Source organism: Hypanus sabinus, chromosome 19 (genome assembly GCF_030144855.1).
Source record: "Hypanus sabinus isolate sHypSab1 chromosome 19, sHypSab1.hap1, whole genome shotgun sequence".
Lineage (NCBI taxonomy): Eukaryota > Metazoa > Chordata > Chondrichthyes > Myliobatiformes > Dasyatidae > Hypanus > Hypanus sabinus.
This window is the reverse complement of record NC_082724.1, coordinates 4,336,225-4,361,452: the sequence shown is the minus strand read 5'-3', so window position 1 is coordinate 4,361,452 and position 25,228 is coordinate 4,336,225. Positions and strand designations below refer to the sequence as shown.

Sequence of the window (25,228 nt, the reverse complement as noted above, 5' to 3'; positions counted from 1 at the left end):
CATATTAAAAAGCACATTACTCACAAGTTGCATGTAAATTGTTGATCACAAACAACTCCCAGTTTGTGCCGGAGGTAAGGTCACTGATAGGGTTGGATATGAACGCATGGGGTCCATTTGTCCTGCACTAAAAATGCGTGCGCGACACAAGCAAAGACAGAGGAAAGTGGGGGCAGGAGAGAATGCCTTAAAGTTTGCAGATCGCTGAAGTTACAAAAATGAAAAGCCTCACTGATTTTTCGTATCACTAAAACCATCCGATGGCTACACTGGCGCCAGCCAGCCCAACTTTTCAGTAGACATGAACAAGCGCGTCGCAGTCACTAATAATCGCAAACAGCCAATCAGAGCGCGCGAGCCCAGGTCGCAACTCTCAACCCCATTGGCTCCCTCCGAGAGACACGCAAGTACACAATAAAGTTATTTACAACTTGCTAATTTACGAAAATCTTCCATTCGCTCCGTTTTTTTTTAATGGCGACAAATTCGGCATTCAGGTAATGAAATCAGAAGGCTTTTTTTGGAGAGGGAGATAAATTTAAGTCAGTCTGTTGGAAGTTCTAAGTCGACCATGACTACAGAGTTTGCGAATTACTCCCAAACAAGATGCTCTCGGGAAGGGGCGAACACGTTCGGTAAAATCTAAATATTAATGACTTAAAAGCTTCGGGATATCGCTCGGATATATATTTTGCTCTATCCTGGTTTTACTTTGCGGGTCGAATCCAGTTGATTTGTCAACGTGGTCTCTCATTGAAGGAGCGGATTGTAGTGTCTCTTTCTCGCCCTGTTGAATTTTTTTGAAGGTGGGGGAAGCTTTGTATTTGAGTTTGGAAAACGCTGGGCATTCGGGCGCTGTGTAATTGGCCAGTGGCAGCGCCGGCCTATGACTCCCCCCGCAAATCAGTCGAAACCCCAGCCACACTGACGCCGAGGCTCTGACGTCACCGATCTTTCAAAACTTAACCAGGAAATGAAATTCTCCCCGCCACCCCCCTTCGCCGACCCCAGCCTCTCCCCAACCACCCCCTTCAAAAAAAAAGGTCAGATCCATAAAGAATAGGAACCGGTTTAAATAAGGTAGCGTAACGTCTATCTGCAGTATAACCGGTCGATTTCTTGTTTTAGGTCCGGACTACTAAAGCTAAGGTTTCAAAGGGCTCCCGGGCTCCTCTCTGTGACCACGGGCACCGTCCACCAACCACTTCCCGAACCAAACGTTTCAGGTGTGACAATCTGCATCTTCCCCCCCCCCCCAAAAAAAACAGTGAATACAAAGCCCCGCCGAATTATCCTCAGTGCCCTAACGTCCGGGCGTTTCAGCGTCGGAGCGGACGGAGAGTGCCCGCCAACGCTGTCGGTACTCAAATCAATGAAGAGAAACAAAAAATTACTCTTTATTATCGTTTCACTTCCGACTAAAAGTGACCAACTAGTCACAGCTTAATTCTTAGAAGGGCGGTGGGGTTGTGTTAATATTTGCGCTGTCAAGTTTGAATCGGTGAGTGCAAGAGGGACAGGGACTTGGGCGATCTACAACGCGTGCAGTTTGGACCCTTACACCTAGTGCCATTAAATACTGGCATATTTATGGACACTGCTTTAATCTTATTTAAAGTTAATTGTAGTTAGCATCAACTTTATTTTTCTTAAAATTATATTATGTGGTATCGTCTCCCAGCTAATCAACCGGAATCGGAGAAGAAACGGCGGTTATTTCTTTAAATATATCTTTCTTAACCTAAGTGAACGGAGTTAGTGGCAAACTGCATTAAAATTAATTTACAGAAATTGTTCTGCCTTAAGTAATATTTTAATTGTGTTTCTATGCAAATGGGGGTGAAAAATGGTTAATCTGCGCGATGCGGACGGGCTCGAGATTATCCGGACTCGGTCGGACAAACAGGCGCACGACGGGTCTGAATGATGAGAACAAGGAGAGACTATTGCCGGCGGCTGCCGGACGGTTCAGGGAATCGAGCTAGCGCCCGGGACGAGGCCGCCCGAATGACTCGCGGGTCGCTGTGATAGTGGGCTATCCGACTGTTCAACAGCACGCCGATAAGTATCCAGGAGTAGGTGGGGGGGGGGGGAGACGGAAATTTGTAGAACTGACACAGGCACGGTGCATGGAACGTCCTCCACTGTTCTGTCCGGGTGGTCGATTTTAACCCCTTCGTCACCACCACGGTGCTGGTACGAAGCAAAATCGAAAACTCGTACAATTAGAAAACGAGGGCCGAACCCTTCAAAATTACCTGGTGTAAACATTATTCGTGACAACAGAAGAGCGGCGACATTTCTGAACAAGGGTCTCGGCCCGAAAAGCCGACTCCATTTATGTCGCCTGACCTGCTGAGTTTCTCCAATATTTTGTGTTTTCTGTAGTTATTTGTCCAGCATCTGCAGAATCTCTTGTGCTTATTCAATTAAACCAATTCTGATATTACACAGAGACAGAGCAGTTTCCCCTAAATTATCTTACATTATTTATATTATATCCTTTCAATATTTTAGATCAGTCTTACGTTTTTCAAATTCGAAGGTATTTCTAATCTTTAATGCCAATACGGAAAAATGGCCCGTCTCTCTCGTAAACCCGAAACGGATTCGCGTCAACGCGAAACATGTTCCTGAAATTCAAACACGAGAGATTCTGCAGATGCTGGAAATCCAGAGTACCACACACAAAATGCTGGAGGAACTCAGCAGGTCAGGCAGCATCTATGGGAAAGAGTAAACAGTCGATGTTACGGGCCGGGTCTCTTCAAGATCTAACAATCACCCGTCATTAGAGAAAAACATCTCAAAAGATAACCTAGTTATTTAATTCCGCGCTGCATGCACTCTCCCTCTCCCTTTCTCCACAGTCTTGCCGCCAATCTTTTCCCATTTTGCCCGGGTTTCATTTCTTTGTTGCCGAGCGTAGGGCAAACGAGCTCACGGGGCTGCGAATGTAGCCAGTTTCACAGGATTTCTGCAAAATTATATTTAAACGATTGGAGTGGTGGGAGCTGATCGAACGGGGGGGGGGGGTAGTTCTTTAAATTAGCGCGGGTGAACTGTAAACATGTCCAAATGGTAACTGGTTGTAGAACCTCAGACCTGATAACCTCGTTGTGACCTCCAGGTTTATGGGGGTGGGGGGGACATGAACTTTAATTCTCTTAACACACCCAATCCCACTGGCGCCTTCCTCCACTACTACTCCTCTTTCTTTCTCTCTTCCCCTTTTCCTTAAATCAGTCCCAAATCGATGCGAGAAATCCTGGCTGGTTCAGGAATGTCCTTCATTAACGGTCATCTCCCCAGAACAGTCAAAAAGACCCATCCTTCATCCCCACACTCCCACCACTTTACACCCCCCCCCCGGGGGGAAATCGACACGAAACTTATTTTAAAATGTACAACTTTCCGTTGTCAGCGGCGTAAATACCTCTGAGTCACGTTTATGTCAATCGCGGCTTGGTCTCATTGGGCGAATGACAATGTAAACACAATTTTAATTCATAGCAAATTAACCGGGTTTAGACTGGTCGCCTCTATTTTTTCCCGGGATTATTTGGGACAGAAACAAAATAAATATTTTTTGTCAGCCCGAGTCGAAGAACAGCCAGGTATCCATCCCCAAACACTGAACATTTGGAACAGTCAGTTAAACTCAATATTTTAGAGTAATTTTGTCTTTAATACACTGAACCCAATTCAATTTAAACATCGCTTTCAAAACCTGTTCAGTTAGCCAGTAACTATTATTTATCAGAACCATTCCCAGCAATCTACATTGTCCACCAGAGTGCAAATTTTAATCAGGATAAACTGTCTTTGCCTGCGGTGTGGACCTGTAATTGTTTCAATCCTTCAGCAGCGCGTAGAATTTATATGTTAATGCATTAAGTATCTATAGTGCGTGTATTTTGTGACTGGGTTATTGTCGAGACATTTATGCCGTTGTAACTTGTTACTGTGTGAGGTAAAACACTTTCCACCCTAACCCTGCATTGAGGTTTAGAACTTCGCAGTCAATTTAGCAAATACTGAACAACGCCAGTCTTAATCTGGAGCCTAATTGGGATTAAAATCTCACCCTTCTTGAAGTAGCAGGCAACCGAAGTGTTTCGGTCACGAAAGGGAAAAAGCATAGCGAGCGAGCAACTAACCTTTACTTCAGGGAGCGGCGAGTCCTGATCTGGTGCGGGCTGCGGTGGTCCAAGACGACTGGCGCTGTGACGGTGGAGCTGTGTGTGTAGTAAAGGAACTCCTCCCCGGGGGGCTGCAAGGTTTAATTGAAGTGGCCCTAGCGCCGCCGCGGCTCCCCACACCGCTTGGCCAATGAGCGGGTGATCCAGGTAACCAAAACTGAGACACGTAGGAGAGAACGCAGAACCAACTCTTCCGGGTTAGGCTGCAATTCGACACATCCTGCAGGTAAACGCGCACGCAAGGGTTAGAGCGTCTCGTTTATCCAGTGTTTTCTATGAATACAAAGTAATCGATATACACAATGTATCAAACTGGCACGGTGCACATGAGCTACATTGTATACATTTGGACCTGCGGGAAAAAGACAATGCCTTTCCCCGGTAACCACATCTCAGCGCCACACCGTCCCCGTCTAATATTCGCGGTCCCCGGTGCAGCATTTATGTGCCGCCCCGTAGAATCATGCGGACGGGACTCTGCAGAAATAACGCAGGACCGTTTGCTGACAGAGAATGGCGCGTTCAGCAGTTTTACACGTATGAGCCGTTTTACAATATCTTAAGGTGTATCCTTCAGATATTGCCGAGTCCTCCGATCACACACACACACAGTGGACACAGTATCACTCACAAACACGCTCTTCATCATATCGCACTTGAGATAAATGCAGCTCTAATGTAAATACTTTAAAGGAAATACATTAATTACTCTTATGAAATGATACTATTTATTATGTCGTGAGAGAGGTTACAGAAGAAAGCACCATCCGACGCCGATCTACCTGTTCTCCACGGCTCCGTTGCTACCATCGAGATACCGTTTGTAAGACTGCCTGCCGGCTGAGGGACACGGTCTTCCACGAGATTAGGATGTGAGTTACGGAGAGACGCTGATTTATGACCTTTGCCTTGCCTACATTAATTAAATAAAACCGCCGCAAATATGTCTAATTCGGATAGACTGTCACATTTAGGATCGAATGTTTACTAGCCCGGGAAAACATTGGGAGAAAGGAAATATAATCGGTTTATTCACATATTTTATCCACGGTGATGAAGACAAATGAATTTCTCTAGAGACACACTGTGGGTATATAAATTAATTATGTTGTTTTGATATTTTCAAATGTACATTAGCCAGTGATTCCGGCCTCTTTCTTATCAACATAATCTGTTTCAGTTTTCGGAGTACATAAAGATTCTCTGTAGTTTATAAACGTTTAATTGGGTTAAATGTTATGGGCTTTATACGTCTACATTTCCCGCTGGATTGTCCAATTCACCACACCTCTCTTCTGAGATTTAAAATAGCTACAATCTATTTTTTTTTAACACAAGGAATTTTGCAGATGCTGGAAATCTAGAGTATCACACACACAATGCTGGAGGAACTCAGCAGCTCAGGCAGCGTCTTTGGAAAGGGAATAAACAGCCGTCAATTCGGGCCGAGACCCTTCTCTGATGACCCAGGACATCCCCTCTTCTAGTTGCTACCGCCAGGGAGGTGGTGCAGGAGCCTGAAGACACACACTCAATGTTTAAGGAACAGCTTCTTCCCCTCCACCATCAGATTTCTGAACGGAGAGTGAACCCTACCTCACTATGTGTACCTCATTTTATCTCTTCTTACACTACTTACTAAATTAAATTATATATATATATATATATATATATATATATATATCCTTATTGTAATTTATACTTTTAAATTAGTTTGTATTGGACTATACTGCTGACGCAAAACATCTAATTTCACGACATATGCCCCTGGTATTGGATCGTGTCTCTGAAGATCTTGGAGGGTTCTGAAGACCGGCGTTCTAGGGATAGGTGTCTGAGGAATCTCGGGCTCCCTAGTATAACCGGTCAAACTGTGTTAGTGGAGAATTGTTCGACGTTTTGTTAATTAATACTCCTCCAACACCCCGATCCACCGCAACGAGTATCTTTCAGTTCTTCGGCAGTCCGAACTCCACAACCTGAGTTTATTCTGGAGCACGCACGAAATATATTTATTTTAAAGTTACCTTAGGAGAGGGGGGCGCGGTTGATGTAGAGCGAGTTTATAAACGCCCATGATCGTGCCCAGAGGGCACGTATCTAAATCTTTTAGATTTACATTAACGAGATAGAAAATGCAAATAGTGAGTATCTCGATCGGTATTAAACCCTGAGCTAAGGCTGTGTTTGGTCCCCTGCTGATGTTTGTGTGCGTTGTGTTGTTGTTGTTAATACAGTTAATACAGTCTGTGAATACAGTTTAAATCTGCTGTCACCGGGAGCAAGGAGTGCAAGGCGCACTCTGTAGGAACTGACGCCGGCCTGCACAGAATTACATGGCCCGAAACAGCGTTTCTTTTATTGTAGGACCTTGCTTGTCTTTTGTTTCAAGCGCTGACAATCGCCAGCGAGCTTACATATTAAAAGAGAGAGAGAAAAAAACGGGGATCACGTTGCAACAAAGGCTTGATCATTTTCAACCGCTTCAGAGGGAGAGAGAGAAAAAAATATGTTTGTTTAAGATGCAAAGCTGTGTAAATCTCGGGCACGGGACTAGGAGTCGAAGGGTTTGGCGCGGGGCAGGTGCACGGCGCACAGACTCCAGGGCAGCCAAACACTGAGGGAAACCCATGTATCTTTTGCATTTCTTTAATAAAGCTCTCCCGTTCCCCGCCCGGGCAGAGGAAGATTAACTCGGTAACCTGTTATTCTTTTTTTAAAAATGCAGATTAAGATCTCGGAAAAATTTCCCTGAATTTAAACCTTAAAATCAACTCATCCGGGAAAATTAGCCGCATCTGTATTATTTCCAGTACATTTGAATGAAAGATAGATTAGCGGCGAAGGAAACTATCTCAAAAGACTGCTAGCATGAATCCCGCAAAAATGCCCCAGTCGCAGACCTCTTCTATCAGCACTCTCGTCGTTAAAACACCCTCAGCTTTCGGAGAGGAAAGAAAAATCCAGCGAATCAAAAAAAAACGTCCAAATCAAGCCATAGCTCTTGCAAAAGAGAATTTCAAAACAGTTTTATAACACTTCCTAATACAATACAGTCCGAGGCGGTCTAGCAAGTGTTTTGATTTCCAGCATCTGCAGACTTTCTCGTGTCTATCAAGCGTCTTGTCTGCATCAAAACTTGAAAATAAATATTTATAAACCCACTCTTGGTATTTATTCCTGCTGATTTCCTCTTGTGAAATATATACGTAGCCAATTCAATACATTTCTGTTTCTAGAAGTTTAGCGAAAGAGGAAAGTAATTGTCTAAAATTAGGATATATTATAATATTTATTATCTTCTAATACTTAAAATACTGCACTGATCAGAAACACTTGTTAGGAAGAAAACTGAATTAATGGTTCAGGATTGATCATTCTTCATCAGAAAAAAATAACATATTTTTACATATCTTTTGTTTTCTATTTTGCTTTTCTCTGTATTTACCAGGAGTTTCGTTAAGTGATCAACGCGGTTAAATTGCCATTTGTCGGTATATATTCATATATAAAATGTTGGGTGTTTTGGAGTTAATTGAGTGGACATAATATTTTATTTCTGGGGCTTTCATTATTTGAATTCTGGCTGTACTCTCGGCGAGGTATCCGTCAACCCCGATTTCCAAATTCGCTATCAATCCCGGGATTAAAATGAAAATCCCACCCCGACTCAGCTCAAGAGCAAAGTGTCCTGTCCTTCATACCGGTTACCCCGCGGATAGGCAGGCGGGACCTCAGTCTGTCAGTCGGTGGGCCGAGAGAGCTCTTTCTCTCCTTGCCTGTCCCAGCCTGTGTGTGTGTGTGTGTGTGTGTGTGTGTGTGTGTGTGTGTGTGTGTGTGTGTGTGTGTGTGTGTGTGTGTCTGTGTCTGTGTTTCTGTGTATGTGAATGAGTGTGTGTATCTGTGTATGTGTGTAGTGTGTGTAACTGTGTATGTGTGTGGTGTGTGTAACTGTTTCTGTGTATGTATGTCAGTGTGTATCTGTGTGTGTGTGTGTGTTAGAGAGCGAGAGAGAGTCAATCTGTATGCCTCTGTGTGAGAAAGTGAAACTGTTTGTGAGCATGTATGTGTGTCCGAGTGTTTCTGCTTGTGTGTGTGTGTGTGTGTGTGTGTGTGTGTGTGTGTGTGTGTGTGTGTGTGTGGTTGTGTGTGTGTGTGACTGTTTCTGTGTATGTGAGTGTGTGTATCTGTATATATGAGTGTGTGTGTAACTGTGTTTCTGTGTATGTGAGTTTGTGTATCTGTATGTGAGCTTGGGCAGCTTTCTGCTGCATTCTCCCCTACTGTGTGTCTCTCTCGCCATCCTACTCCCTTTGCTACATCACTATCTCATTAGCTTTTCCTCTTTTTCCACCCCCCCCCCCGTCCTTTCACTCTCACTGTATCTCTTTTCACTATCTCTCTCCCCCCTCCCCCCGTTCCCCGCACCCACCTCCTCTCTCACGGGACCGGTCAGAGATCCCACAATTGCTACCAAGGCGCCTAAATAAACGCCAGCGAGAATTCCAGACTCCTGTACCCTCTCTCCCCCTCACCCAGTCGCTCTCTCTATCTAGATCTCTCTCATACATGCACACTCTCTCGTTCTCTCTCGCTCTCGGTAAATTTATTTATCGATGTTATTGATTTAAGGGGACATTGAGGACCGAACCCCGGCCTGCCCATCCTTTGCTCCTTCCGCGTTGCTCTCCCCGTGACGACTTGACATTCCCCGAACCAATAAATCAAAACATTGAAAGTGGCGGGTCCGAGCCCGAAAGGGTCGCGGCGACCGTTCAGAATCAACCCCAGGCTCACACTCATTCAGACCATCAAATGGAGATCGTCTGTATACTCGCACCCCCACACCCCGGGGAAACGTGTACACGGAACGAGCACACGGCCACTAACAACCGCGCTGTGTTCATAAGCGTGGCTGCGTGTGTGTGTTCAGAGGGTTGTACACAACCTATAAACTCGCTTTTAAGGACTCCCCAACTTCTGTCCTCAACGTTATTTATTACTTATCTATCCATTCTTTTTTTTGTTTTTTTCTCCTGTATTTTCACAATGTGTTGTCTTTTGCACGTTGGCTGTCCGTCTTTGTGTGTAATTTTTCATTTATTCTATTGTGTTTCTTTGTATATAGTGTAAATGCCCGCAAGAGAATGAATCTCAGGGTAATATATACGCGCTTTGATAATTAATTTACTCTAAACTTTGAACTTTGTTCACACAGCTTGCGGTCCTCAGCTTGCGGTACACATTTTGTGCGTCCTCTCCGTCAGTGACATACTTCATACTTAAGCCAATGCATTTTAAATATATACTTCATGTTATAAAGAAATCCAAATGTTTGCATTTTATTTGGATTATTGCAATACACTTACTAAAATATACAAACACCTAGGGACGCATTTCTATAAACATTAACTAAGATTGTTCAGAACATGAAATTAGTTAAAACCAATGCATCATTTAACGTCATAAATATCTATAGTACTTATATTTATTGTGTTTTCAATGTTTCATTGGATCGGGGGTAACAATCATTTTTCTTCACACTCGTGCACTGAAGAATGTAAATAAACAACCTTGAATGTGGGAACTGCACACAAGTGTATCGATTGTGATTCGTTGTATGTATACAGGTCAAATGGATAATGCATACAAAGTACTGTGGAATTCAGCAGGTCGGGCAGCCCGATGAAGGGTCTCGGTCCGAAACGTCGACTGGTTATTCCTCTTCATCGACGCTGCCCGACCGGCGGAGCTCCTCCAGCATTTTGTGTGTCTTTTGCTGGATTTCCAGCATCTGCACAATCTCTCGTGTTTATGATGGTGATAATGCATCGGGTTTAATATTCTGTATTAATGAACCCCGTATATCATTCACATACGAGTTTTCTTTAACTAATTGACCTATACGTGGCCAGGATTTCGTTCAGTTTGAATTGTATATTCAAAATTCGGTACCTTCGAAATCTATTCCAATGTGTCGTAAACTGAATGAATGATGTTTATGTTGAGAGTTAGTTAGTTGGTTGATTTAACACCGAGATGATCTCCCCTTCGGATTATTCACGGGCGATCTAAGAAGTTTAAACAGATATTTCTCCACGAGGTGTTTATATGGAAATTTAAATCCCAAGCGAGACAGGACTGGAGTCGAAAATATGCGGAACTGCGCGTTAGAAGTGTTATGATACCAAATGCGATTTAAAAAAAACTAACGGTATTAAAATCAGAATAAGGCAGATTCATGAAATAAATGCGAAGAGCAGATCAGGGACTAGAATTTATTATAAACCCCCCCCCCACCCCCCACCTTTGTCGCGATGTAATTCCCGCCCGCCCGAGACCTCGCTTATGGGGAACGTTCCTTAATGTTTGACTGATTAGAGTTATCAGGGACTCTCAGTCACAAAACCCATCGCCCGGAGAACAGGACTTCAATTAATCTTAAATCTGGGGAAAGGAAGATCATATCATAGCTCGCGATTAATGCAGAACCGACATGGAAAGAAACTAAAATGTGTGGACACCGAAACCCCAGTAAATCCGAGATCGCACACTCACTCGTAACTGTTACAGGCTTGATATTGTGTGATGAGTTATTATTCAAAAAGATACTTTAAAACAGATATGATACAACTTATGTGCGGTCTAGTGTCACTTTATGCACACACAAACTATGTTTATAAACTATCTTATGTGTTTATATTTATTGTGTTTTTATTGTGTTCTTTATCTTACTGTGTCTTTTGGTGCTGCATCGGATCAGGAGTAACAATTATTTCGTTCTGCTTTACACTTGTGTATTGGAAATGACATTAAACAATCTCGAATTGTGAAATTAAACGGTTCTATAGAGACCGGAGAGGTAGAATAAACAACACAATAACGTTGCTGTTTATGAACAAATAACTTGCTTTTTTAAAAAAAATTATTGGCATTGTTAGATTGTCTTTAATTTTTAGTAGAGATGCAATCAGAAGATGTTCAGAGAGAGAAGTATATAATCCTAATTTAGACCTCTAAATCATTTATAATTGCAAACACCAAGGACATTTTTATTTTGGACTATCGATAATCAACACAGTCCTCCCCCCCCACCCCCCCACACACACACACACAACCGACCGGCCTGAAGTCTCTCCGTCCATTACTCAGTTAAATAACTGTGATTTCTGGTAAATCTCCCTTAATCAAAATGTTATTTTTTCCCTTAAAAGTGTAACTGCATTGACAGCGCTAATCATTCCGGATTTACACAACGCAGCCTTTTATTTTCGCTTTTTAATAAGACACACGACATTTATAATGCTGGTTCTTTATATAACCAGCATTTACACGCGAGCGCCGTTTTATTAACCCGGAGCAAATTTTCATTCCAGAAAACTAATCTTTTTTCCTTCTTTTTTTTCCCTCGAGAGAATGGAATGAAATAAAGTAGGCGACATCTTATCTCGCTTCTCAATAAGGTCGGATGCGAACAGTGATCAGTGGGTATTCTGAACTAAATTAGTCATAATCTGATGAGTGGGGGGAGGAGGAGGCAGGAGGGGAGGAATAAGCGTCCCCTTATCTCGCTTCGCCAGATAATCACTCAGTTTGTCACGCCGCGTTCCTCCTGCGCGCTACCTACAAAGTGTTTCTAAATGCATCGCCGAAGCGCCGGGCGCCCGCCACCCTACCGCCGCAGGTAACTCCGCCGGCCCATCAGCAACATATAAACCACCTTCCCGCAGAAAACGCATTCAGGAATAAATCTGTGGGCCGGAAATTCGTTCCAGCAGCTTGTCTTACACATTCAATCCAACCCAAGAGTCAACAGTTTAAAAATATTATCCATGTTATATTGTTTAGAGAGATGTACACAGTTCCCACTGAATTAATTCCCCGCGCCGTGAGGTGTTTAAATCATTTAACCTGAATTCTAGTTTCCAATCCCCTCCTGCAATTGTTAGTGTGACCTTGCTCTAAAATATCGCATTGTTGCCCAGTGCAATTCAGTGAAATATATATTAAATCCTTCTCTCGCACACTCTTTTTCTCCTTCTCTCTCTCTCTCTCTCTCTCACACACACACACACACACACACACACACACACACACACACACACACACACACACACACACACACACACACACACACACACACACACACACACACACACACACACACACACACACACACACACACACACACACACACACACACACACACACACACACACACACACACACACAGCCTCGGCCCGAAAGGTCGGCTTATTCATTTCCATGGATGCTGTCTGACCTGCTGAGTTCCTCCAGCATTTTGTGTGAGTTGTTCCGTAGTGATCCGTCCGTCTCCAAGAATCCGTCAGCGAGTTGAGTCAGTCTGTACTACCCTCCACCCCCCTCTCTTCCCTCTTCCACCTCTCTCAATAACGCACGAACAATTCATGTACGTTTATAAAATTGCCAGTCGAATCAATAGGTCGTAATGCCGGCGATAACTCATATAACCAAAGCCAAGTACATAGGTGCTCAGAATTATCCGATTGTAATTCTAATTATTTATATGTTATAATACATAACATTTAAACATTACTCACATGAGATGTATGGTCATCCTCGTTCAGAACTGTACGCACGAACAGCCTTGTTCTTTAAACTTAAAACCAGGTGAGATTTCAGAATAGAAATCCCCTTTAAAAATCGATACCTGTGTAAGGTTTAGAAGCTGGTGAATTATAGTCGAGCGGCTTCCAGAGGGAAAGACACCTTAAATTAACTCTGCCGGTAGAATTGGACAAATATTCGTTGCTCTCACAAGCGACTTTTCAGACCGAATGAATGGGTTTAATTCAGACCCACGGGAGCACTTTGCCCAGAGTTGTATCCTCCGTTACCAGATCTTATCCGGCGTCAGTCCATCTTATACAACCCCGCGCGTAGGAAAGTTAAAGTCGAGGTTTAAATTTTTAAATATTGTACTCTTTAGATTTCCTATTTTGATAATGAGTTTTAAAACGATTAAACCCCAAAGTTGAAACGAAGCGGGGACAATAAACGGGAAAATTTCGTGCTCTTAATTCAATCCACCTCGAGGTCTCGGCGTCCTTGGTAAAAGCGCCCGGCAACCGTGATCATCCCCATTATCCTCGACGATTAATTAGTACGTCTTGTTCTAAAGGTCAATCCAATGTCACTTCCAGGGAGTGCACAACACAGCATATCAAGCTGGATAAGGACCATAGGGCATAGGAGCGGAATTCGGCCATTTGGAGTCTATTTCATCATAGATAACTTATTTTCCTTCTCGACCCCAATCTTCTGCCTTCTCCTCATAAACTTTGTCACCCTTACTAATCAACAGCCCTTCAAACTCTGCTTTAAGTATTCCTAATGATCCAGCCTGCACGACCATATGTGGGAAGGAATCAGAATTAGCTTTAATATATGTCATGAAATTTGTTGTTTTGAGGCAGTAGTATATTGCAATACGTAAAACTACTGAAAATTACAATAAGAAATATACAATTAAGTTAAATAAGTAGTGCAAAAGTCGTGAGGTAGTGTTAAAGGGCTGTTTCAAAGAATTCCACAGGTTGACCTATCCCTGGCTAAAGAAATTCCTCCTCAACTCCGTTCTAAAGGAACACCCTTCTATTGCCAGGCTGTGTCGGATGTGAAGGAGGAGGGTGACCCAGGAGATCTCAGAGGTCTCAGCCTCAGAAAGAGGGGGAAGCTCCTCCAGATTGAGTGAACCTTTAGAATAATCACTGCCTGGGCTGTGGAGGTTTAAACCCGAAATGGATAGCATGTTGGGCGTTGAACGTAGAACAGGACCAAGCTCTTTGGCCCACAATGTTCTGCCAAACCAACTCACTGGTCATGAAATGGCCAACTAAACTAATGACTTCTGCCCACACAATGTCCATACCCTTCCACTTTCTTCACATTCAGGTTACTGTCTAAACACCTCTTAGAAGTCCCTAATACACCTGCCTCTATTGCCAGACAGGGCATTCCAGGCACCCACTGCCCTCTGTGTAAAGAAAACTTGCCCCTCACATTTCTTTTGAAATTACCTCCTCCCACCTTTAATGCATGCCCTCTGGTATGAAACATTTCAACCCTGGAAAAAAGATACTGCCTCTCCACTCTGTCTAATCTTACAAACCTCTCTCAGCTTCCGTCACTCCAGAGAAAACAGCCCAAGTTCAGGGGATTGGGCAGAGTTAGATCAGCCATGAACTGGGCAGTGTCAAGGGTCAGAGCATCATTCAGCTGCTCCTGGATTTCATGTTACAATGGAAGTTGGGTGAGATTTTGAAGGACTTCCTACGACCCCCTGAACTCAGCCCAACCTATCACCCAGAGTGGCCCTGAGGGAATACCTCCCCAGGTAGGTTGATTTTGATCATTCATTCATGCATCATCTGCTGTGTCGTATGACACGGGCGATCACAGCCTTTCCACTGGTTCTTGGCAGTTTTTTCTACAGACGTGGCTTGCCGTTGCCTTCTTCTGGACAGTGTCTTTATGAGATGGGTGACCCCAGCCATTATCAATACTTTTCTGAGACTGTGTCAGCGGCCGCTGAACTGGGACTTGTGATGTACAGCAGCTGCTCAAACGACCATCCACCACCCGCTCCCATGGATTCATATGACCCCGACTGGGGGAGTCTAATTTAGCTCCTGTGTTAAAGACAACATCCTAACAGGCACTTGTGGGCATTTTAGACCATCAGATATAGGACCAGAATTAGTCCATTCAGCCCATCAAGTCTACTAGCTGTTCCATCATAGCTGGTTTATTTACTTTCTCCTGTCTTCACCCTGTAATCTTTGATGGAGAACAGTCTAGGGCAGCACAGTAGTGTAGGGGTTAGCACAATCAACTTGGGGCACCAGTAATCACCGATTGGGGTTCAATTCCCACTGCTGTCTGTAATGTTCTCCCCAAGAGTGTGTGGGTTTTCTCCAGGTGCTCCGATTTCCTCCCACTGTCCAGAGACCTGCAGATAGGATTAGGGTCCATGAGATGTGGGTGAGCTTTGTTGTGTTGGAAGCACAGCTGGCTGCCCCCAGACTGTGTTGGATGTTGATGCAAAATGATACATTTTACTGTAACTTTCAATGTTTTAGTGTCCATGTGACAAATAAAGCCCAATATTTATCTCTTTAATCAAGAACTTAGTAACTCCAGCTTTAAATATACCCAATAACTTGGCCTCCACAGCCATCTGTGGCAACGAATTCCACAGATTCACCACCCTCTGCCTTAAGAAATTCCTCCTCATCTCTGTTCTAAAGGGACATACTGATTCTGTGCCCTCTGGTCTGAGACTCTGCCATGATTGGAAACATCCTGTTCCCTCTTTGCTTCTCAGACATTCTCTGACGATCAAGGGTGACAGCCCAATCCACTGAGGTGGCTAACCATTGGAGTCAAAGTTAAAGTTATTATCAAAGTACATTTATATTACAATTTACTATCTTTATACTTTATTGTCACCAAACAATTGATACTAGAGCGTACAATCATCACAGTGATATTTGTTTCTGCGCTTCGCACTCCCTGAAGTACAAATCGAAGTAAATATAATAAAATTTTAAATTATAAATCATAATTAGAAAAATAGAAAAGGGGAAGTAAGGTAGTGCAAGTTAGGTCCGGATATTTGGAAGGTACGACCCAGATCCGGGTCAGGATCTTAAGATTCATTTGTTTGTGGGCATTTATAGGAAAATAAAAAAGTACAACAGAATTTATGAAAGACTATACATAGACAAAGACTGACAAACAGCCAATGGGCAAAGGAAAACAAATTGAGCAAATATTCAAAAAAAATACTGGGAAAGTGAGTTGTAGAGTCTTTGAAAGGGAGTGTTTAGGTTGTGAAGTCTGTTTAGGGTTGAGGTGAGTGATGCTATCCACACTGATGGCTGAGGGACAATGACTGTTCCTGAACCTGGTGGTGTGGGACCTAAGGCTCCTGTACCTCCTCCCTGACGGTAGTAGTAAGGAGACAGCATGGCCTGGGTGGTGAGGATTCTTGATGATGGATGCAGTACCCCAAGTAGTTGTGCTCAAAGGTGGGGAGGGCTTTGCCTGTGGTGGACTGTAGGCTTCTCCGTTCTTGGGCATTGGTGTTTCCCTATCAGGCTATGATGCAACCAGTCAGGATACCTTCCACTACGTACCTACAGAAGTTTGTCAAAGTTTTAGATGGCATGCCAAATCTACGCAAATTTCTAAGGAAGTAGAGTTACTGCAGTGCCTTCTTTGTGACGTCAGTTATGTCCTGGTCCCGGGACAGATACTGGGAGGGTGGGAGGTGTCCAATGGGAGGCAGCTTGTGAGCAGTTTCATTCATTTCCCCCAGCCCTCAGTACCATCCCAGATGCTTCCTGGGCCATAAGTCAGGAATTCCCAGAAACGGGAAGAGACCTTGAGAACTTCCTTGAACTGGACCTCCTCAAGTCTGTTGACCGTGGCTTGGTGTGGGAGGGTGCTGTGTGACCCATGCACTGGATTTGTGTGAGGTGGTGACCAGCACCTCAGTGTTCAGAGAGTTGACCAGCCATGGCTCAAAGATAGAGTGGACATTGAGAAGATGTTTCCAATAGTAGGAGAGTCTACATCCTCGGGATAGAAGGGCATCCCTCTAGAACAGAGATGAAGAGATATTTATTTAGGCAGAGGGTGGTGATTCTATGGAATTCATTGCCGCAAATGGCTGTGCGGGCCATGTCATTGGGTATATTTAAAGCTGAGGTTGATAGGTTCTTGATTAGTCAAGGTTTCAGAGATTATAGGGCGAAGGCAAAAGAATGGGGTTGAGAGGGATAATTAATCAGCCATGATGGGAATGGCAGAACAGAACAGATAGGCCAAATAACCCAATTCTGCTCCTATGTCATATGGACTTATGACTGACCTATCATAGTCATTGTGTCAAACAACACATAAATAGGCCATTCAGCCCAACTCACCCATTCTGACCAAGATGCCTGCCTGATCTACTACATGTTTGAACTTTGTCTCTCTAACCCTTTCTTAACCAGTACCTCAGAGACACAAAAGATTCTGCAAATGCAGGAAATCTTGAGCAACACACACACTACTGGATCCTGATGAAGGATCTTGGCCTGAAACATCAACTATTTATTCCCCTCCATAGATGCTGCCTGATCCAGCATTTTTTGTGTGTTGCTCTGGATTTCCAGCATCCGCAGAATCTCTTCTGTCATGGAATATTGAGAGTGGCCCCAGCTTTGTTTATATTCTGCAGTGGGACTGTGGGAGTGATCACGGCTCATGTGTAACACGAACAATATTGAAAATCTGAGCACTACTGAACTTGCAGAGGCACAGTGAGGTAGCTGGTAGAGTCACTATCTCCAGGCACCCGAGACCCGAGTTCAATCCCAACCTCTGGCCATGAAGTTTGTACCTTCTCCTGTGACCACATGGGTTTCCGCCGGATGATCCGGTTTAGAACATACAATAGCACAGTACAGGAGCTGCTATTTAAACACCTTCTGACCACACAATGTTCTTGTCCCACAAATAACCCTTAGCCTTATCCAAGGGCCCTGGCAACACATTCCACCCAGGCACTCTCTGGTTTGTAGTTCATTTATCATGTTATACCCATGAACACAGCCAAACTAAACAGTTTTACTCTGGGACCAAGGTCACACACAGCACAAGGCACATATAGGATAACAAAATACAGTCACACAAAAAATATATAGTCCAATTTCCCTGAGTCCATGTATGTTGCAAACACAATATGGCTTGTCTTCTGATGAATGGACACTAGGGGGCAGCACTGACATCAACCTGGATGCCACATCATACTGCCTGGGCAGCTGTAAACAGGCAAAACCTGCCTCCACACGTTCCTACAGCCCGAAGGTAGGGGTGTCAGTGGTTTAGTTGCCCTCGTGTGTAGGAGAGGGGTAGAAGCTGGGAAGAGATGATGAGAGTGGAGGGGGTTGAGCACAGACTCAATGGGCTGAAGAGCCTGTTTCTCAGTGTGACTCTGAAACCTCCCAGGTCCCAGCCATTCATTCATTCATTCGTTACATGTCCTGTCGATTGAAGTAGGTGACTGTGGTCTTTCCATGACCGTGATTGTGCTTGGCAAATTTTAAAGCCTTTCTTGGCCATCCTTGAACACTGCTGTGGCATCATCCAGTACCTTCCTTAATTCACTTTCAGTTGACGCTGTTGCAGGAGATGCGGTATGCAAATGGCGGATGGATATCCAACCAAGCTGTAGTTATCTCGGCCAACCACAAATAGGACCAGTTGAGGTGGGCACCTGGGTTAGTACGGATGAGTTAGGCCAAAGGGCCTGTTTCTGTGCTGTACGACTTTGTGACTCTAAACCACTGGGAAGAAATGGTTGAGAAGGGTAGTGGGTGTATTTCATTAGGAGTTTCAGCAGAATTGGTACGTCACCAAAGACAGTCACAAATTTCTACGTAGGGAGCATTCTAACTGCATCACCGTCTTACCAGAGGCACACTGCGCAGGATCAGAAAAAGCTCCAGAGAGTTGTAGCTCCATCGTGGGCACTAGACTCCCCAGTATCGAAGACACCTTCAAAAGACAATGCTTCAAAAAGGCGGCATCCATCACTAAGGATCCCCATCTCCCAGAACGTGCCCTCTTCTCATTGTTCCATCAGGGAGGAGGTACAGGAGCCTGCAGACATCATCAATGATACAGGACCCCACCACCCAGGACATGCCCTCATTGTTACCATCAGGGAGGAGGTACAGGAGCCTGAAGAGACACACTCAGTGATTCAGGAACAACTTCTTCTCCTCTGAATGGACATTGAACCCATGAACACTAACTCACTACTTTCCCTTCTCTTTTTCCACTACTTATTTAATGTAATTTTCTTTTTGATATACAGTACTTCTCATTGTAATTACAGTTTTTATCATCATATATTGCAATTTATTGCTGCAGCACAACACATTTCACTACATGCAACCTGATTCTGAGTGAGTGTGTGTGTGTGTGTATGTATGTATGTATGTATGTGTGTGTGTGTGTGGGTGTGTGTGTGGGTGTGTGTGTGTCTGTATGCGTGGGCGTGTGTGTGTGTGTGTGTGTATGTATGTATGTATGTATGTATGTATGTATGTATGTGTGTGTGTGTGTGGGTGTGTGTGTGTGTCTGTATGCGTGGGCGTGTGTGTGTGTGTGTGTGTAAAACACACATTCGGGTTTATTGCTGATGCACAAGCACATGCTTGCACAGGTGCAATGAAAAACATCCAACGGCATCACAGACACAAAGCTTCAGAGACACAGCACTCACAAAAAAAAACCCAACTCTTACATAACATTTTCTCCAGTCCTGCTGAAGGGTCTCGCCCCGAAACATCGACTCGACTCTTTTCCACAGATGCTGCCTGGCCTGCTGAGTTCCTCCAGCATTTTGTGTGTGTTGCTTGGATGTCCAGCATCTGATTTTCTCTTGTTTCTAACTTATACAAAATTATAGCTAATTTTATACAAGAAAACACAATTAAAACAAAACAAATCCATTGTGGTGCAAAGTGGTCAGAGTGTGACTGCAGTGAGGTTGTGAAAACGCAGCCAAACAGAATCCAAATTTAATTACTATCCGGGGCCATGTGTGGTCAGGTGAATTGGCAGAACGAAAAACGGTTTTCTCCGCGTCATTAGTGGGGTTCGAATTCTCTCAGGCTTCCTGGACCATTATCGAGATAATTAAAGCTAAATCTTTATCTTTAAATAAAGCTAATCTTTACAGGGAAAGATTAAACAAGCGTTAGCGCGCTTTATTTGCGGACGGCGGCTGCCACCTAGCGGCGGCGCCCTCGAGGTGCAAGTGTTTTCAGAGTCGCTGCTGAATTCAGGTAATTACCATTTCAGGCCCTACTCGGAGTTCAAACGGTGCGTAGCAAAATCATTCAGTTTATATCTCGTTGCTGTACAATGATGGAGAGAGTCTCTGACTCAGGAGGTGGCGCCAACCCGATTCAAGTGCTGCCAGATAGAAGACGGTTTGTGTCACAGGACAAAGGAACAATTTATTTATTTTAAGAAAGAAATATAATTCAGACTGAGTTTATGGTGAAGCCCCTTGTACACCGGCCACCAGGGACTCGCTCACAGTTGGCAAGAATTTAACAGGGGAATTTCTCTCTGTCTCTCAGTACAATGGAGACTTTGAGTGCCAAGTGATTTGGAAATTCTGGCCTGTTTGTAATTGTAATGTTTGAACATAGTGGGGTGGGGGAAAAAAAAGCATTTCATCAGGTTTTCTGTCCCAGGACTGGGTCGGATAGGAGCAGAGATGTTTCGCAACCACACCAAGTCCTTCCCCCGCCCTCTCTTTTCTTTTAAAAGTGAGTGCCTTCTCCTGATAACCAATATGACTCACCCCTTGGCCTGAACCAACTTGCACACAGCAAGATCCCATGCAAAGTATTTTGAATGAGGGAGCCACGTTGGAACTGGGACTAACTTTCCAGAGAAGGACAGACTCCCCTTCCTCCCCATGCCCAAACACCTCCACCTACCTTGTTAGCTCCTCTTTAGGAGTCTTGGGACCTTTAGATATCCAAGATCTGCCAGATCTCTGAACTCAAAGGCCCTGATAGAATGGAGGGGAGCAGTTTCCGTCAGCTTCAGAAGAGAGAGACGTCTCTTTACAAGGAATTCCTTCAGCCAGTGACTCTGTGGAATTCATTGCCAGAGGCCAAGTCATTGGGTTTACCAGGGAGTTTCTGGCTTCTGCCCCCTTCCTTTCCAGGCCTGGTGAAGGGTCTCAGCCCATCCCATTTCAGTAGCTCTCAATAGGTACACTTAATGTCAGAGAAATGTTTACAATATACATCCTGAAATCCTTTTTCTTCACAAACACCCACACAATCTGTTTATTCCCCTCCAGATATGCTGCCTGACCTGCTGAGTTCCTCCAGTGTTCTGTGTGTGTTGCTTTGGATTTCCAGCACCAGCAGAACCTCTGGTGTTTATTAGAGTGTATTTAAGAGATGGATTTGTTAGATTCTTTGTGGTAAGAGGGATTAAGGCAGGTGAAAAGATATTGCCATGATTGCATAGTCTCAATGGGGTCTATAGCTTACATTAACACTACCTAATCTCATCATACCATTTAAACACTGACTTGTAAACCCCTCACCCAGCCTCACCTATCACCTGCCAGCTTCAACACTTTCCCCTCCCCTCACCTTATTCTGGCCTCTGCCTCTTTCTTTCTCAGTCCTGATGAAGGGTCTCGATCTGAAATGTCAACCATTTATTCTCCTCCATAGATACTGCCTGACCTGCTGAGCTCCTCCAGCAGTTTGCATGTGTTGCTCTGGATTTCCAGCTTCTGCAGAATCTCTGGTGTTTATGACATGAGCTGGGGTGAGTAATCTCCTATTTTCCCATCTGCCACCCTTCAACAGGCCTCCTGAACAATGCCATCTCTCTGAGCTTGGAGGGTGTCAGGAGCAGACATGGAATGGACCCAAATGCAGGACGCAGGCACTGAAGCACTAGGGGTAGGACAGGATGGAGATGCCATGGCATGCAAGGGGTAATGCAGGCAGGGCTGGATCCCAGAGTTCATGGCAGACAGGAGGATCCCCCTGGGGGGGTGGGGGCACATAACTCCTGGGCAGGGCCACCTCCCAGGCAAGACACAGAACACCTGAGCAGGTGTGGGCACAACCCATAGGGAGCAAGGGTGGGAAGGGTCAGAGTCCTCAGGGCAGGCCACATGGATCCTGGGCAGGTGCAGGGCACAACCCATCAGAGGTGAGGGGTAGGAAGGGACAGAACCACCCATAGGGTAACAGCAACAGCCTGGTTTACCCAACAGGGGCAAGGGACAGGAAGGGACAGAACCACCCATAGGGTAACAGCAACAGCCTGGCTTACCCAACAGGGGCAAGGGAACAGAAGGGAGCTGGGTCCAGGGTGAGCAGCAGGACAACCAGGATACACCAGTAAATAGGGAGAACCAAGCATGACAGCACAGGCAAGGCAAATACAGCAGTCCAGCACACACAAGAGGAAAACAAGATGAACCAGGGCAGAACAGGATTCAGAGCCAGACAGCATACCAAGCAGGACACACCCCCCCCCCCCCCCCCCCATCTAGGCTCAGTCCCCAAGCTCCTTATAAACACCTGCCCCCTAATAGGTGACAGGTGTACCTCCTTAAGCCAAGATGATCCAATGGCTCCGGGTGACAGGAGGGCTGGCTGCAAGGCCCGGAGTCCGGAGTCTGCGGACTGGAGCAAGACCCGGAAGGCAGGCTCCAGACCGGACCCTAACAGAGGGAAGTTACTGAGCTTGGCGGCTGTAACACAAATAGTTCACAGATAACATTCTACTGCTACTGCCTGCAGCCTCATCTTTCAGAGGAGGCTGAAGAGAGCTGAACTATTCACATCTATACTCACTGCATCTACAGATGCGCATTGGAGAGCGCCCTAACCAGCTGCATCTGCTCGGTATGGCAGACAGGGAGGCTCCACGGCAGGTGGTGAAAACTGTCCAAAGCATCTCCGGCACCGGCCTACCCACCATCAGGGGCACAGGTGCAGAAAGGTACCGGAAGAAGGGCCAGTACCATCATGAAGGATCCCACCCACCCTGCTCACGGGCTGTTTGTCCCTCTCCCGTCAGGGAGGAGGCTACGTAGCATTCAAAACGGGACCACCAGACTCAAAAACAGTTCCGACACTTGGTGAATTCTGCTTCACAATGATAGGAAAAGCCGACGGATCAAAAAGCGACGTCGCTATGAACGCTTGGCCGCCACAAGCCAGTTACCCCTGTGGTAACTTCCCTGACACCTGCTGCTTAAAACCCAAAAGTGTCTCATGACAGTCTAATGCCAGCTCACATTCCATATTAGTGGGTAAACAATCGAACACTCCTTTCCCCAAGCAGTAAGGCAGATCAACACCTCTGCCCACCACACCCCCAACCACCACTCATTTCCTGTCAGAGTCACCTTCTGTACAGTGCCCAGCGTCACTTTATCTACAGGATATATATATATATATATATAAGCTATCTTACTTACTTATTGTGCATTTTATTATTACTGTGTTCTTTACCTTGTGTTTTGTTTTGGGTCTGCATTTGATCCAGATTAACAATTATTTTGTTTTCCTTGACTTTTGTGCACAGGAAATGGCATTAAACAATCTTCAGACTGTATGCGGAGAGACAGAAGAGGCTGGAATCTGAAGCAACACGACAAGATGCTGGAGGAACTCTGCAGGTCGAGCAGCCCCCTGTGGAGAGAAATGGACAGTCAATGTTTTGGGGCAAGATCTTTCACCTGGACTGGAAGGTAGAGGAGAGAGAGGTGGGTGGAAGGGGAAATGGTACCGCAGCATAAAAGCCAGGACCAACAGGCTCTGGGCCAGCTTCCTCCACCAGGCCATCAGACTGATTAATTCACACTGATACAACTGTATTTCTATGTTACATTGACTGTCCTCTTGTGTATACTATTTATTACAAATTACCATAAACTGCACATTGCACATTTGAATGGAGATGTAAGATAAAGATTCTTACTCATGTATATGAAAGTAATAAACTCAATTCAATTCTGTTCCGTATACCTGGTCTCACCGATCACCTTCCCCCTGCCCCTACCTTGTAATTCTGGCTTCTGCCCTCTCCCTTCCCAGTCCTGATGAAGAGTCTGCACCTGAAACGTCAACTGTTTATTCATTTCCGTAGATGCTGCCTGGCCTGCTGAGTTCCTGCAGCATTTTGTGAGGAAATAAATAAAGAGGGAGGTTGGGAGAGAGAGAGAGAGAGAGATTGATTCTAAAACGTTGAGTGAGTGTCTTCAGGCTTATGTACCTCCTTCCTGATGTTAGCAATGAAAAGAGGGATTCTCCTGGGCAATAGGGGTCCTTAATGATGGACGCTGCCTTCTTGAGGCATCACTCCTTGAAGATCCCTGGATGCTGGGGAGGTGGTACCCATGATGCAGCTGACTGAGTTTACAACTTTCTGCCCCTTTTTCCGATCCCTTGCAGTGCCCCCCCACCAAACCAGACAGTGATGCAGCCTGTTAGAATGCTCTCCACAGTACATGAGAGGCATGGATAAAGAGGGTGGTAACAGTTTTTACCCCAGGGTTGAGGACTCCAGAACTAGGCAGTGGAGGATGAAGATGAAAAGTGGAAGGATTTTAAAGGGACCTGAAGGACAATCTTTTTCACCAGAGCCTGACTGGCGTATGGAATGAGTTGCCAGATGAAAGGGTTGAGTCAGGGGTGGTAACACCTAAAAGACATTTGGACAGGCACTTGGAGTGAAGGCTTAGAGAAAGACTCCTCTGTAGGAGAGGTCCATTTGGATAACAGCAGATCGGAAGCTGTGCTTACGCCTGGTGGTACGTGTTTTACAGCTTTTATATCTTCTGCCTGACCGGGGAGGGCTGTACATCAATGCTGTTGAGCATCCTACCATTTAGAATCAGAATCAGGTTTATTATCACAGACGGATGTTGTAAGATTTGTTGTTTTGGGGCAGCAGTACAGTGTAATGCATAAAAATTACTATAAATTTCAATAAGAAATACATATGTAGATATAAATTAATTAGTATAAAAAAGAGCTAAAGAAAGTGAGGTAGTGTTCATGCATCCATGGACTGTTGAGAAAGCTAATGATGGAGGGGAAGGAGCTGTCCCTAAATGTTGAGTGTGTGTCTTCAGGCTCCCGAACCGCCTCCTGACAGCGGTAACGAGAAGAGGACATGTCCTGGGAGGCGGGGGTCCTTACTGCTGGGTTGGTTCTGGGTGAGGTCTTTGATGATGCTGGCTGCTTTACCAGGGCGGTGTAATTGTAGACAGAGCCCACGGAGGAGGAGCTGACACAGCTCTCTGCAGTCTCTCGCGTGACCAACATGTGACACATCTGGATGGGATGCTTTCTGTGGCGCATGGATAAAAACTGGTATTGCTTGACTGACATGTTAGCCATACACAATTTACCTTTCAA

At 44.9% G+C, this 25,228-nt stretch overlaps 1 protein-coding gene and 1 long non-coding RNA gene across 7 annotated transcripts in view; one reads left to right on the top strand and one right to left on the bottom strand.

Annotated features, from left to right (window-relative positions):
• The window catches only part of LOC132377689 (GATA-binding factor 2-like), a 30,527-nt gene extending 17,012 nt beyond the window's left edge, over positions 1–13,515 (bottom strand). Inside the window, exons 1-2 of one of the 6 annotated variants that reach the window (XM_059943917.1) lie at positions 12,785–13,515; positions 4,161–4,422 (exon numbers count right to left, since the gene is read on the bottom strand). The gene's annotated coding sequence lies outside the window, so the exon portion shown is untranslated. Of the gene's footprint in view, positions 1–24; positions 265–711; positions 1,770–2,818; positions 2,857–4,160; positions 4,423–4,984; positions 5,121–12,784 lie in introns of those variants that run through there. The other 5 variants (XM_059943918.1, XM_059943921.1, XM_059943919.1 and 2 more) reach the window with 5 other exon arrangements.
• Positions 443–23,823, top strand: LOC132377690 (uncharacterized). The gene is made up of 3 exons (XR_009506716.1): positions 443–497; positions 21,515–21,611; positions 23,391–23,823. It is a non-coding gene; the product is annotated as an uncharacterized LOC132377690 (long non-coding RNA).
• The last annotated feature ends 1,405 nt before the right edge of the window (positions 23,824–25,228 follow it).